The sequence below is a fragment of the Montipora capricornis genome, chromosome 2 (assembly GCF_036669925.1).
Source record: "Montipora capricornis isolate CH-2021 chromosome 2, ASM3666992v2, whole genome shotgun sequence".
NCBI lineage: Eukaryota > Metazoa > Cnidaria > Anthozoa > Scleractinia > Acroporidae > Montipora > Montipora capricornis.
The window spans coordinates 47,256,931-47,267,850 of NC_090884.1; the positions used below are offsets into that span (position 1 = coordinate 47,256,931).

The following is a 10,920-nucleotide window of genomic DNA, read 5'->3' on the forward strand; positions in this document are numbered from 1 at the left end:
CTCACATTCACATGCATGTTCATAAAACAAGAGAGCACGTGGGGTAAAAATGATTTGTATACAAGCGAAAAAAAAATGAAAATGAAGCCTTTAGACACACCAATGATGACAACAGACTGGCCCTTTAACACAGTCAAACTACTTTGCTTTAAGAGAGCTTTTAAGAGTTGACCTTGGCACAGCCAGGTTTACCATTCTCAGCGTTATGTTACTGGTACAGCACACAGCGAGAACAATGAATTTTCTTGTAGCACGTCTGAAAAAAGTACAACAAATATAACATGACAAAAAGCTCCCTGAGCTGAACTCCTGTTTTCGATACCGGAGACAAACAGTGGTTGTATTTATTGCAGTATAAACATAAGGATATCCCTGCCTGTAGTTTCTATACAAAGAGGCAAGGCGTTTATTGCGTTACGTAGCTCTGCTGAAACCTGAAGTGAAAATAACTGACTGAAATATAAATTAGTATTGAACTAGTATATGCTAAATATATATACTGCCAAAAACCTATTGAAAATAACTACTAAAATGTCCCTATAGGTATAACATTGACAATATGACTTAAAATAGTCAGTGCCAAGCTCTGAGACCTTTGTTTTTTAACAGAATTTACTTGTAAAGTAACAAGGAAAAGCAAGTTCAAATACTGAACATTTTTAGTGAAATTAAATGGTGTCCAGAAAGGAGAGTTGACTTAATTAAATTTATCGAGGTCTTTTGGATTGTTCTCAATTGTTTTCCTCGACGGGACACTTAAGAGATCTTAAGTAGAGTTTTGTTAATGGGGAATATCGAAGTGAAGTTTCATAGGACAAGCGTAAAATACAAAGGTCTTGCTAACGAGAAAGCTTTTGCGATCTCTTGATACCTGGTTCTTTTTCGTAAACACTGTCGCAATTCCCCGCATATCAAATTGCTAATCTGTTAGACAAAGGAAGAACTAATTTCAATTGGTGAATCGATATAATTGCACAATAGAGGGGAAACGCCTTTTGATTTTGCCCCGAAGCTTCGGATAAATGTACATAGATTGAGTTTCTTCGGTGACCGTTGAATTTAGTAAAATAAAACAATATGCCACAAGCCGAAATGAAACGTAACCGTACACAACACTCAGCCGGACAGGTTATTGATGAGAGCTCTTTGCTGTTTTGAAATTCTATGATTATGAAAAGTGATTCTCCTACACTCTTGTTGCCAAGTGATCAGGTTAACAAATTGAAAGGCCTGCAATAAGGTTCGTGGGAAGATACCTTCATTACCTTGGAAAATTCATGCGCTAGACATATTTGTATCCTTCGCTTCAAACACGTTGTCCATACAACCCATTGAACGAAAGGCAAATAAATGGTGTAAAGATACGATGGTGGAAAACAATGATTAGCAAGGCCTAAAGAATGCAGTAACTAAGCGATTTAAATAAAAGCTTTGTTGATTGAATATCCTTGATAAACGCCGATTCATTTCCAAATAAAATGAAAATACCTGTAGGGAAAAAAACTAGCTGACATTTATGTAATAATGTCAGTTGCTCGCATATTCCTGAGAAAGCAGAACCCTTGGTTGAAAAGTGCTTGAAATGATATTATTATTATCATTATTATTATTATTACTATTATTATTATTACTGTCGACATAGATCGGCAGTTTCCCACCTGCTGAGTATCCGAGAGCGCATGTGTGTTAAACAGAAGTGTCATGTTTCGGAACAAGTATCGAATTCGTTGTAAATTAAATGGAAAAAAAAGGCATCACGTCATTCTCATGTGTACTGCTCTTATTGGTGCCAAGGCATCAAAGACCATGTTTTTTCGAAGATTAAAGGGAAATGCAATTTTATAGTAATCTTCTTCTGCAACATGGTTCATTTTTCAACTCAGTCTTATAAGAAATCTGAGAGAGATACAAAACTCACGAAGGTCTTGGCTTTCCCTTCCTCTTATCTAATGAGTGACAAAACAAGTAAACCTTTTAAGGCGTCCAAGCACACTGGTATAGATTTCTTTATACGAGAAGCGATCGCTTGAGGTAGAGGAACACAAAAAAGTGCGTTGAAATTGTGTGAAGAGCTATTGTCCGTATTTCCATCTGTTTACCACTGGTTTGTCTTCGGGTCGTTATGATAATGGTTTTAAACAAAACAACTGACCAATTTAAAAATTTACAAAAAAACATACCATATGAGTGCGTAGCGACCAAGACGCAGCAGCGGATTCAAATGTTACCCTATGCCTTAACCATCAAATGTGATTTTTTGCGTGCGGTGAGGATTATTGCCTTAAGGACTGAAGAAAGCGCAATTTGTTAAACAGCTCGTGAATTTAACTCCGTGGTCATAAATACACAGGTCGGGTAATAGTTGTATAAAAAGGTATCCAGATGAATGAAAACTAATTAAACTGCAATTTACATATTTTTCGAGGATTTTAAAAGAGCAGCTCTTGTAATTGTCTGTCATTTTTAAGACAGAGTTCAGGATCACAACACCAAACTGAACATCATGCCACGTTCATTTCTTGTCCGAGGAAAACAGCCCAATTCTACTTTGGGGCAAAAAATTTCCTGCATAAACGAGAACAGTTTTACAGGTGAGGTAGAAAATCTTGAAAAGAAACTGAAACTGATAATTTTGCAGGTATTAAGAAGTTCTTTCTTAATATTCAGTAAATGATGAAGAAAGAGGAACTAAAATGAATGGGTCATCATTTGATAAACGGATTAGAATTTGGATGTTAAGAAAACAGCGGGCGTGCGTCTCGCTGGTTAAAGAAATCGTTAAATGAGGCTTAATTTGTTCCAATGCCAGTCCCGAATGGAAGTGAAATCACACAGGAACTCTTAACTACAAGGATTACTCTTCCAAGCGAGAATAATTATACCGAATACTACCGAGATTTTATATAGGGCTGCCAACTCAAAACGCCGTGAAGAGAGTTTTTTCAAGGAAAATAACTATGAATTAAAACCTTGGTCAAGCACTCGAATTAGAAGTGACTTGAAATATCTTGAAGGGACAGAGAGACAGAGCGTTGTTTCCGATTCTTTTTCCTTTGATCTTAGCATTCATGAGAAAATCCATCGCCTGTTTGAGTGATCAAACCACTGTTGCTTGATTTAATTCAGTTTCTCTCTTTGAGTTTTAACTCGCGCCAGTTCCGTTTCTGGGCTCCAGAAGAAAAATTGCAGGGTCATATCGTAATATCTGCTCTTCACATTAACTATAAACAGGCAATTTGCAATCAGCTTTGAATAACTTGGATCGTGCCAAAGCAGAATCCGTTGATGTGCTGGTTGCAATGTAATTATAAAATCGTTTTCTTTTTACATATTGGGATATATTTCTCTGGAGAAATTTTCCTAGAACTTAGCGGACCAGTTCGCTTTAATGGTTCATTTTTCCCACCCCACGGATAATTGCTCAGTGGACTGTTCAGTTCTATTCGTTTAATTCACGGCATCGACGCAATCAAAACGTTTCAAACGATAAAATATTTAGCTCGTTCGAAAGGAGTTTTCACTACTTAGAAAGCTTGGATTACAATATTATAGAAGTCATTTTCGGAGAAGCCACTATGTTATACGCACGGGATTTAAATATGAAATCTGCGCCATCTAGCTTAATTCATCCCATTATGCTGCGTGGGATGTTTGCGTGAGGAAAAATGATCTTGTTCTTCTTTTCTTAAATCTATGAAATTGAACTAAATACGATGAAATATTTCGAAACATTATCAAAAATCAATGTAACGAAATGATTTGGTTTTTTTTTTAAATTTTTTCTGCTCTCTTCGAAACTGTTACTTGGTTTCACTTTGGATCCAAAGTTATGCGCTGCCATCTTTCGCCTTCCTTTGACAAGCACAGGTCAAGATCAGTTTTCTCCTAGTGCAGTTTCGCAGAAAGAAGGAGAGGGATATTTGTTATATAGCTCTACTTTTAGCCCATTTGAACTAAGGGAGATCGCACCCCTATAAGCCATTTTAATAAACCCTGTCTGTGTACAATTTGCAGATATAAAAACAGAGAAAGACCCTGTGAAGGAAGATTCATCTCTGGGACGAACTCAAGCTACTGTTCTATCCTCTCCTTTTCACGATTCTCCTTTTAGCTTTGCTCTTCCCACAAACATTCAAAACCCTTCGTCGCGCCTGCCCGTTCTCCTTAGACGCCACGGGTCGGATTTCTTTGGATCAAGGTTGCCGTTTGGTTTTCCCTGCAAGCCCCATTTGCCATCAGTGGACCGTCACCTATGGTTTTAAGGCCAGTTCCGAGATACGGCAGCGTGCAATTCCCTTTCAGCTGCTCAAGCCATGGCCATGGCCCTGCACCAGCTGCAACATTAAACCACAACCATGTTCTCCATCCGTCACCATTCATCACCAAAGAAGCGACGTTCTTTCCTTCAATCGTACTCCCGGGGGTCTACCGGATGCCGCATACACATATGAGCGGCAAGCTGGATGCCGAAAGCGATCCTACAAGCAGCCAAGACAGCGTTACGCCCAACGGAACGACTGCTCTAACGACTAAAGTCTACACGTGCTTGGAATGCGGCAAAGAGTTTAAGAGACCTTCAAGCCTCTCCACGCATAAACTTATCCATTCCGATCACAAGCCATACTCCTGCAGTTACTGTGGCAAGAACTTTCTTCGCAAGTCCGACATGAAGAAACACATCTTAATGCACACTGGAGTGAAACCTTTCCAGTGTAAACAATGTGGAAAAGTGTTTAGTCAGTCTTCCAACATGTTGACCCATATGAGGCGCCACACTGGAATCAAACCTTTTCCTTGTAAGATTTGCGGCAGGCGTTTTTACCGAAAGGTCGATGTTCGAAGGCATACAATGCGACATGAGTTTAAACCTGTGCAGATGGAAGCCTGAAAGAAAACTGAATGGAAACAGAGAATGATCGATCGAGGAACGCATGACTTGTGCGTAGAATGCATGTAACTGCATAGGAACATCACTAAGAATAAAATACTATATTTCACATATAAAAGACTCGAAGCTCAGAAGCATAGATGTTGAAAACTGTATTTCTTTGATAGCAGCGGCAAAATATGTTTTAAGAAGTTTGTAATATACATTTTTAAGATGAATACAAACGTTAAAAGGAGAGGTTTAATTTCTATAAAACTTATCAATTTTCTATAAGAATATATGCCAGGATAACAATGTATATTATATGATTTAGAGATGATCCCTTTGTTTGATCTCCTCTGTGTTCGTGTAACTTTAGTTCACATTTGATTTTACTATTTGACTGCTTGAAACTTTGGCAAAAATAAATGTTTAGTTGCGAAAATAATATCCTTTAGCCTCGTGGAGAAAATAGCACTACATAGTAAGTTATTTTGGTTTTGTTCTCACAAGAAATTTGTAGTTAATTTGTATTGATTGTCAGTATAAAGAAACTTCTAACAGGTAACACGTTTTTGCGATTGTTATCATTGCCAGAAATTCAAATTTAGGAATTCAGATCGACTGCAGTTTTTAACAGAATTACTGGCCAGACCCGATGGCACCAAAGATCGGTGCTCTCGCTGTTAAAGTATTTGTCCGCGCAATACTGTTCTCGATTCGGCTCTCCGTTCAAGCTAAGGGTACATCAATGCGTTGTTCAGAATTTACAATTCTACAAAAAAGACAGCACACGATGATTTTTCTACAAGGATAATGTTTCTTTAGAAACAAAAACAAACATCAGTATTCGAGCTGAAAGAGATACTGTCTAAACGAAAAACGCCGCCCAATATCTATGTCTGCAACCGCAAATTCTATTGCTCTTCATTTAAGCAACCGAACACAATTTTTCGCAAATTACTTCGATTCCTTGTTTTACAGAAGAGATCGCTTGAATTGACTGATCCATAATAATGGTATAATAACAAGAATAGAATAATTGCTCAAACAAAAAACGATACACACCGGTCTCTCAAAACATGTAACAACTCCGTTACTTGACATGGAACCGGGATGTTTTAAAGCTATAGCAAATATTGAAAGCCGAGACCCATTAGGAAGCCGATGTACACAGGCTAAGACCCATCCGTCAAAACCAAACCAACATCTTGAAAAACGTATTTGGCCTCCCACATTTCGTATTAGGTAAAGAAAGGTGGCTTGTTTCCATGATACGAAAGAGGTTGAGAAGGAACTTTACAAGGCGATCTTGTTAACTTGTGTCTAAAAGCACTTCCGTTTTCTTGCTTTTACCCTTCCTACTCATCTTACTACCTTACTACCTTCCTTCCTACCTTACTATCTACTTGTTATTCTTTTTTGAATCAAAAGCGAATGGTGGTGTTTGGATAGTGTGTATTTTTTTTCTCCTTTCAAAAGAAACTAAATTCTATCAAAATTTGTCATCTGGATTTTTTTCCAAGTCTATGCTCTGAGCCATTGTGATAATTTTGGGAAACTAACCCTACAACTTTTTAACTCAGTTAGTTACTCACAAGAGGAAAGGAATAATTAAGAATGTCAACAAATTAGCAGTGAGAAGATCCGTAAACCGTAAACCAACCTTCATCTCACATGTTTATGAGGGATAATTAGTCTGCAATAACATTCTCCAGTGTTCCTTAGTACGCTCAGAATGGGTGTATATATAGCTGAAGGAATTGCTAGAAAAGCTAAAGAAAAGTGGTTCATTAAATTCACGCTAGCGATGTTGTTGTCTACTTTCACAAAAGTAAAAAGAACGAGATACATTTCAATTAAACGAATGGCTTTCTCAGAGTTACATGTAATGGACGTTCTCAATCAAACTTCTAAAAAATGGACCCTCCAAAAATCTGGTTTTGTCCCTTCGTTAAAAAAAAAGTTCAAAAGCCAACGAACCCGTGATCGAAAAGTCGTTAATTTTTACTTGGTATGCAGGAGTACTGAGAATCAAAGGTGCTCGCACAAAGAAGAATTCTATGGAATGCCATAACAACAGCAATACGCCTCAATAGAATGCAGCTTAAATTAGCCAACTATTGGCAATTGTTCAAAATCAGGAAGACTCGCTTTTTTATTTTAGATTCCAAAAGGATAATGCAACGGTGAGAATCAAATAAGTACCGATGTCCAACTCAAGAGTTGGCTCAGTCTCAAACTGATTTTTAATCGCGATCAATCTCTAAACGAGTCTTGGTGAACATTTCAAAGTACATTTGCCATAAAGAAATGAAAATATTTACTTTCATTAAAGGTTTTCTTTGCGATAGTTTTCTTTCTTTATTATCTGCCTGTACTATGTTGAAAAATTAATGGTTTTTTGAATGTAGTAAAGTTACTAACAACATTGTGTATATTCCAAGACAATTTTATTGTATTTGTCAGGGCACGTTTACATGAAAACTCTTACTCTATTGTGTCATTTTTGCGCGTTTTCCGGAGTCTATTCAACTATCGGCTGTTTTTGTTAGAGTTACGTTGTGCTTTTTCCACTAAAAGAAAGTTTGGTAATTATCCTCGTTCACTTTTAATTAAACTTGAGAAAAATTTGAGTTCAAAACGCCGTGATATGATGATGGAAACTCACAAACCGCCTCCTCAAATGTTTGTTTTTCGCGTGTATTGGATGGCAGACACATAAAATTTTGCTTGACTACGGAGACGTGAAGACATTCGGCACTTTGCCACCTTTTGATTCTCTAATAAATTGGTTTCTTGATGTTGAGCAAACAGAGTCGCAAAGACCATAGCTTTTAAAAGTTGCGAGGAGAACATGTTTGAGCAGGCCATGTGAGGTGGTGTTAATCCCTTTGTAATGTTAACGCAATATAGCCTTGATTTCTTGTGCAAAATGTCACAAATTAAGAATGACATCTGAAGACCGGAGAGACGCAGTTGCTTGTGTGGGCTAGGAATGACTGACGAAGGACGAGTGATTTAGAAACATGCAAAATTGTACTCAAAGGAACACGTCAAAGGATAGCATTGTTAATTACGAAGAGTCCTGTATCGAAAGTAAAGTGCTTCCCGCGTGGAAAGGTTAAGGAATTGAGATGCATAGTAAATAGTATATTAATCTGGACTTCAATCTTGTTCCCAAGGGTCATGTAAATATCACAAGTATTTGAGTCTGCTGTGAGGTCGTTCAGGAAAAAAGTGAATACATGAAAAGATGAATTACCACGAAGTACTGGAAATATATATTTGTGAAATAGCCCTTTTATGTATTTCCTCATTACTTGGTTAATTTTGCTATATTAGTTTTCCTGCATGTGCAGAGTGGGTTAAGGGAGAGAGCACTAGAACTGGACACCGAGATTGTTCATCTTTTAACATCCTTTCGAGAATAATTCCAAGCAGGTACAACGCAATGGTACGAGGCTTTTGTTGGCTCCGATCCTTTCAGCGATATGTGTCGCTGCTCGCCTACACAGTTTCTCAACTCTATCAAGATCTCAGTGATATAAAAACATTAGAGCTTCCCCAATAACACGTGTGAATGAACCACCGCCCACGGCAAATTTGTTGCGGTTGAACGCAAGTCGTTTTTCTCAGGGCGTAATTTGGTCCAGTGGGATCAAAAGCACTAGCTCATGCAAATCAGTTTATTTCTTGCTCACAAAACGTCTGCGCCGCCTTTTGACATTCAATACTTTAAAAGGTCAGCAAAAAGCAGAGCAAAACTCTGTAATTTGCTTAATTGATGGGGATTTAATTGTCCGACTTATTTTTCCAGCCACGAAAACAAGCTAATGGGGATGGCTAGTTGAAGTAACATTTTGACTCGATACAATGTAAACCCGCAAGGTGCCCGAATAAACAACATTCAAGACAACAAGAGAAACTATCGTATATAGCAAAGATATTGCATACATCAAGTATTGTAATCGATTTGCCAACTAGAGCTTTATGCCCTGACAAGACAAAAGGGTTCTTTTGTTTCAATGGTTGTCACATATGAAGGACAAAAAGATTATTTTTAAACAAATATCTCCCTTGTATTCTGTAAAAGGAATACGAACCCGGCTTCGTTGAACGCCATCGGTCCTACCCTCAGTTTCTAACACCGGTGAATTTACAACTACCATACGGTTTATACTTGAAGTCATGCCGGTTATCTAAGGCGAAACCGGACCATAAAAATCATCCTCTTGAGTTTTTAATTATAAGTCAAGTTATTTTCATTTACCACAAAAGCAAGAAAACAAAACTACACGGTTACATAAAAGAAGGAAAGTGGTGAGGAATCCTAACAAGAAATCTTTAGACTAAAACAACGAAACGGCACCGAAAAAATAATGCATTGATGCAAAACAAGCACTTTATATACACGGCAAAGGTTTACAAAATAAATGCTCGACGGAGTAACTCATTTGAGATTAATTGAAAGGAATATCAGTAGTTAGTATATACCACACAAGTGAGAAGTGCGTTCCGCGCATTCTGATTGGCTATCTCGGACTCGGAGGCGAATAACAAGTATTGTTATACACCTAGGCTTTCGCTTAACTGAACGAGCACTGTGATTGGTTGATTCTTGGTCACGTGGCCCTGATCAAATTCAAATGTATCCCGACCGGGATACAATTCCGCAGTTGTTGCCCGCTCCGGGTGTTTTGCTGCGATTGTTGCAGGAAAAGTCTAAATATATAACAAAGCACTTAATGTCTGGTCCCTCGGGAAACTAGTTAGTTTTGTTTTCCCTCGAGTCCTGATGTTTCCCTTGACTTCTTCTCGGGAAACATGAGGACTCTCGGGAAAACAAAACTAACTGTTTCCCTTGGGACCATCCCTCGGGGCCATCAAGTGTATACTGTTCACCTCTGAGCAAACGGAGAAAAACAAAATGGCTTCCCGTTTCTCTTCGGTTTCCGAGGAACAAATTTTATCGATAAAGTTGGTTGCTAATTCACTTCAGTGTAGGTGGAAATGGTTGATGTTTACCTCCACTTCGATGAATAATTATTAATTTTTCCAAAATGTCTACGTCAAGTGCAGCGCAAGAGTGTTCTCAATTGACACCGCAAGTTAAGTGATATGACCCCATATATGCAAAAATGATGGATATTTGACGCGTAGAGCCGATTATAACAATAATTAATACTCTGAGCAAACATGACAGCCTTAAGAGGAAGAAAGCAGGTGGCTATTTGAAAAGCGTGAAGACATTGAAATCAGAAGTGCAGATGGCAGTCAGAGCGAGATTTGAAACCGGAGCATTCACATCGACAACGCCAACCAATGGGCCGCGCTGGCGTCTCTTTCTTGTGTTCCTTACAATTTAAGTGACCACGTGCTTATAGCTGGCAATTTATTCACATCACGCATTTGTTAAAATGATGCCTCCTCTTTCGAACAAGGCTCAGAGTTCGCGTGCTAACGAAAGCGTGCTAACGAGTAAAAAAAAAGCCATTCAGTACTTGACCTCCACTCCGTTTTGATAGTTACCCGATTTGATAGCCGAAGACACAAATCCCCTGTGGCCTGTCTTGCCACACCTCCCCCTTTTTAATACCCTTCTTTATTAGAAGCATACTCCTCTTGTTTCATGTTGCGTAATAGCTTAATCACACCAGCACGCAATGTGACTTCAGTTCAATGCTGCACCTTTTCGTGGCGCCAGATCGTAAAACTTGCACCAGCCACCGTCAAGGATGTAAATTCATCGAAACCAAAACTTCCACTTGAACGACCGAGTAATGTTCTAAGGCCGTGACAGTCGTTTCCTCCAGCGTCGTTGCTTTAAGAGGTCAAATTCCTGAGAACACCTGGTTTTTTTAAAAAGACTTAAAGGGCAACAAATTGACGGCTACTTCTCACACGGTCTGTAGGCTTTTTGTTTCTCAGCTCCCTTCATTTTCCCTCCACCTTTCCAATTAACATCCTAAGATTTAATCTCAACCACTCAAAGGCGAAACCAGTTCAGGAAAAAAAATTAGTTTAAAAGTGGTAATAAATACAAGTCCTTT

At 38.4% G+C, this 10,920-nt stretch overlaps 1 pseudogene; it reads left to right on the forward strand.

Moving 5' to 3' along the window:
* Positions 1–2,261: 2,261 nt before the first annotated feature.
* Positions 2,262–5,433, forward strand: LOC138024605 (zinc finger protein Gfi-1b-like; annotated as a pseudogene).
* The last annotated feature ends 5,487 nt before the right edge of the window (positions 5,434–10,920 follow it).